Source organism: Arachis duranensis, chromosome 1, assembly GCF_000817695.3.
Source record: "Arachis duranensis cultivar V14167 chromosome 1, aradu.V14167.gnm2.J7QH, whole genome shotgun sequence".
NCBI classification, from domain to species: domain Eukaryota; kingdom Viridiplantae; phylum Streptophyta; class Magnoliopsida; order Fabales; family Fabaceae; genus Arachis; species Arachis duranensis.
This window is the reverse complement of record NC_029772.3, coordinates 72,381,517-72,386,191: the sequence shown is the minus strand read 5'-3', so window position 1 is coordinate 72,386,191 and position 4,675 is coordinate 72,381,517. Positions and strand designations below refer to the sequence as shown.

General features: G+C 35.4%; 1 non-coding gene across 1 annotated transcript; it reads right to left on the bottom strand.

Annotated features, from left to right (window-relative positions):
- Positions 1 to 3,845: 3,845 nt before the first annotated feature.
- LOC127743226 (small nucleolar RNA R71) lies at positions 3,846 to 3,953 on the bottom strand. The gene has a single exon (XR_008004600.1). It is a non-coding gene; the product is annotated as a small nucleolar RNA R71 (small nucleolar RNA).
- Positions 3,954 to 4,675: the final 722 nt, after the last annotated feature.

Below are 4,675 nucleotides of genomic sequence, written 5' to 3'. Positions count from 1 at the left end.
AGCCTGCACACTTTCGCAACAGTTGTTAACTCCTAAAACATCAATATCATGGAAATCTCAAATCACATAACAGAAAACCAAAGGCAAGGATTCCGAGATATAAACACTTACTGGAATAAAGGAACGACACGCCAGCCACCCCAAACTTAACCGGCAGCAGCTTCGACAGCGGCTAGGAGCTTCAGTGGCTCAGCAACAACCTTAATTTTTGACATGCAAACTCATAAAATTAACCCTACGACATCTATACATCAGAATCCTTAACACAGATAGTTAGAATGATTACAGAAAGAGCTTCAAGGCGTGGGTAACTCACTGTAAAATGAAGAATGACAGAAGTGGAGTGATGAGCAGATAATTTATACGCTTTTTGACATTATTTTTAGATAGTTTTTAGTAGGATCTAGCTACTTTTAGAGATGTTTTCATTAGTTTTTATGCTAAATTCATATTTCTAGACTTTACTATGAGTTTTTGTATTTTTCTGTGATTTCAGGTATTCTCTGGTTGAAATTGAGGGACATGAGCAAAACTCTAATAAGAAGGCTAACAAAGGACTGCTGATGCTGTTGGAATCTGACCTCCCTGCACTCGAAATAGATTTTCTGGAGCTACAAAACTTCAAAAGGCACGCTCTCAACGGCGTTGGAAAGTAGAATCCAGAGCTTTCCAGAAATATATAATAGTCCATACTTTATTCGAAATTAGATGACGCAAACTGGCGCTCAACGCCAGTTCCATGCTGCATTATGGAGTCAAACGCCAGAAATACGTCACGAACCAGAGTTGAACGCCAAAAATACATTACAACTTGGCGTTCAACTGCAAAAGAAGCCTCTGCACGTGTAAAGCTCAAGCTCAGCCCAAGCACACACCAAGTGGGCCCCAGAAGTAGATTTCTGCATCAATTACTTATTTCTGTAAACCCTAGTAGCTAGTCTAGTATAAATAGGATATTTTACAATTGTATTGGACATCTTTGGATTATTTTCGGATTACCTTATGATCCTTTGATCACGTTCAGGGGGGGCTGGCCATTCGGCCATGCATGGACCACCACTTATGTATTTTCAACGGTGGAGTTTCTACACACCATAGATTAAGGCTGTGGAGCTCTGCTATACCTCGAGTTTCAATACAATTACTACTATTTTCTATTCAATTCAGTTTATTCCTGTTCTAAGACATTCGTTGCACTTCACCATGATGAAAGTGATGATCCGTGACACTCATCATCATTCTCACCTATGAATGCGTGACTGACAACCACTTCCGTTCTACCTTAGAACGAGCACATATCTCTTGGATTCCTTGATCAGAGTCTTCGTGGTATAAGCTAGAATTGATGGCGGCATTCACGAGAATCCGGAAAGTCAAAACCTTGTCTATGATATTCCGAGTAGGATTCAGGGATTGAATGACTGTGACGAGCTTCAAACTCACGATTGTTGGGCGTGATGACAAACGCAAAAGAATCAATGGATTCTATTCCGACATGATCGAGAACCGACAGATGATTAGCCGTGCTGTGACAGAGCATTTGGACTACTTTCACTGAGAGGATGGGATGTATCCATTGACAACGGTGATGTCCTACATACAGCTTGCCGTGGAAAGGAGTAAGAAGGTTTGAAGGAAGGCAGTAGGAAAGCAGAGATCCAACAGGGACAAAGCATCTGCATACACTTATCTGAAATTCTCACCAATGATTTACATAAGTATTTCTATCTTTATTTTCTGTTTATTTAGTATTATTATTCAAAAACTCCATAACCATTTATTATCTGCCTAACTGAGATTTACAAGATGACCATAGCTTGCTTCATACCAACAATCTTTGTGGGATCGACCCTTACTCACGTAAAGTATTACTTGGAAGACCCAGTGCACTTGCTGGTTAGTTGTGCGGAATTACATAGTGTGAAGTAATTTTCGTGCACCAAGTTTTTGGCGCCGTTGTCGGGGATTGTTCGAGTTTGGACAACTGACGGTTCATCTTGTTGCTCAGATTAGGTAATTTTCTTTTCAAAAAATTTTTCAAAAATATTTTAAAAATTTTTTTCTTTGTTTTTTTTTTTCTGAAGATTAATTTTCGAAAAATCCAAAAAAATAGAAAATCATAAAATCAAAAATATTTTGTGTTTCTTGTTCGAGTCTTGAGTCAATTTTTAAGTTTGGTGTCAATTGCATGTTTTAAAAGTGCTGCATTTTTCGAAAATTCATGCATGGTGTTCTTCATGATCTTCAAGTTGTTCTTGATAAGTCTTCTTGTTTGATCTTGATATTTTCTTGTTTTGTGTCTTTTGTTGTTTTTCATATGCATTTTTGCATTCATAGTGTCTAGACATTAAAAATTTCTAAGTTTAGTGTCTTGCATGTTTTTTTTTTTGCATAAAAAATTTTTCAAAAATATGTTCTTAATGTTCATCATGATCTTCAAAGTGTTCTTGGTATTCATCTTGACATTCATAGTGTTCTTGCATGCATCATTGGTTTTGATCCAAAAATTTTCATGTTTTGGGTCATTTTTATGTTTTTCCCTCTCATCATTCAAAATTCAAAAATAAAAAAAAATCTTTTCCTTTTTTCTCTCATAAATTTCGAAAATTTAAGTTGACTTAGTCAAAATTTTTTTAAAACATAGCTATTTCTCATAAGTCAAGTCAAATTTTCAAATTTAAAAATCTTATCTTTTCAAAAAATTTTCAAAAATCAAATCTTTTTCATTTTTCTTACTATTTTTCGAAAATTTTTTCATGATTTTCAAAAACTTCAATGTGATTGATTAAAAAATTTGAAGTTTGTTACCTTCTTGTTAAGAAATGTTCAATCTTTAAATTCTAGAATCATATCTTTTAGTTTCTTGTTGGTCAAGCAATTAATTTTAATTTTAAAAATTAAATCTTTTTCAACCATATCTTTTTAATCATAGCTTTTTATCATATCTTTTTAAAACATATCTTTTTTAAAAATTTGATTTCAAAATATCCCTTCTAACTTCTTATATCCTTATCTTTTCAAAATTGATTTTCAAATCTTTTTCAACTAACTAATTGACTTTTTGTTCGTTTCTTATCTTTTTCAAAACCACCTAACTACTTTCCCTTCTCTAATTTTCGAAAATTCCTCACCCCTTTTTAAAATTCTTTTTTTATTAATTAATTGTTTCAAATTTTAATTCTAATTTTATTTCTTCCTTTAATTTTCGAAAATCACTAACTTATTTTTCAAAATTAATTTTTGAAAACTCCTCCCTTTCATCTTCTTCTATTTATTTATTTATTTACTAACACTTCTCTTCATCTCAAGAATCTGAACCTATCTTCACCCTTGTGTTTGGATTCTTACCTTTCCCTTCTTCTATTCCCTTTTTCTTCTACTAACATAGAGGAATCTCTCTACTGTGGTAAAGAGGATCCCTATTATTATTTTCTGTTCCCTTCTTTTTCATATGAGCAGGAGCAAGGACAAGAATATTCTTGTTGAAGCAGATCCTGAACCTGAAAGGACTCTGAAGAGGAAACTACGCATCTCAATCCCTGCCATTGGAGCAAACAATTTTGAGCTGAAAACCTCAACTAGTTGCTCTAATGCAAGAGAACTGCAAGTTTCGTGGACTTTCATCAGGAGATCCCTATTAGTTTTTAACTGAATTCTTGCAGATCTGTGAGACTGTTAAGACTAATGGAGTAGATCCTGAAGTCTACAGGCTCATGTTTTTCCCTTTTGCTGTAAGAGACAAGGCTAGAACATGGTTGGACTCTCAACCTAAGGATAGCCTGGACTCTTGGGATAAGCTGGTCACGACCTTGTTGGCTAAGTTCTTTCCTCCTCAAAAGCTGAGCAAGCTTAGAGTGGATGTTCAGACCTTCAAACAAAAAGATGGTGAATCCCTCTATGAAGCTTGGGAAAGATACAAACAAATGACCAAAAGGTGTCCTTCTGACATGCTTTCAGAGTGGACCATTTTGGATATATTCTATTATGGTCTATCTAAGTTCTCTAAGATGTCACTGGACCATTCTGCAGGTGGATCCATTCACCTAAAGAAAACTCCTGCAAAAGCTCAAGAACTCATTGACATGGTTGCAAATAACCAGTTCATGTACACTTCTGAGAGGAATTTTGTGAATAATGGGACGCCTCAAAGGAAGGGAGTTCTTGAAATTGATGCTCTGAATGCCATATTGGCTCAGAACAAAATGTTGACTCAGCAAGTCAACATGATTTCTTAAAGTCTGAATGGATAGCAAAATGCATCTAGCAGTACTAAAGAGGCATCTTCTGAAGAAGAAGCTTATGATCTTGAGAACCCTGCAATAGCAGAGGTAAATTATATAGGTGAACCTTATGGAAACACCTATAATTCATCATGAAGAAATCATCCAAATTTCTCATGGAAGGATCAACAAAAGCCTCAACAAGGCTTTAATAATGGTGGAAGAAATAGGCTCAGCAATAGCAAGCCTTATCCACCATCTTCTCAGTAATAGACAGAAAATTCTGAGTAGAGCACCTCTAATTTAGCAAACTTAGTCTTTGATCTGTCTAAGGCCACTTTAAGTTTCATGAGTGAAATAAGGTCCTCCATCAGAAATTTGGAGGCACAAGTGGGCCAGCTGAGTAAGAAAGTCACTGAAACTTCTCCTAGTACTCTCCCAAGCAATACTGAAGA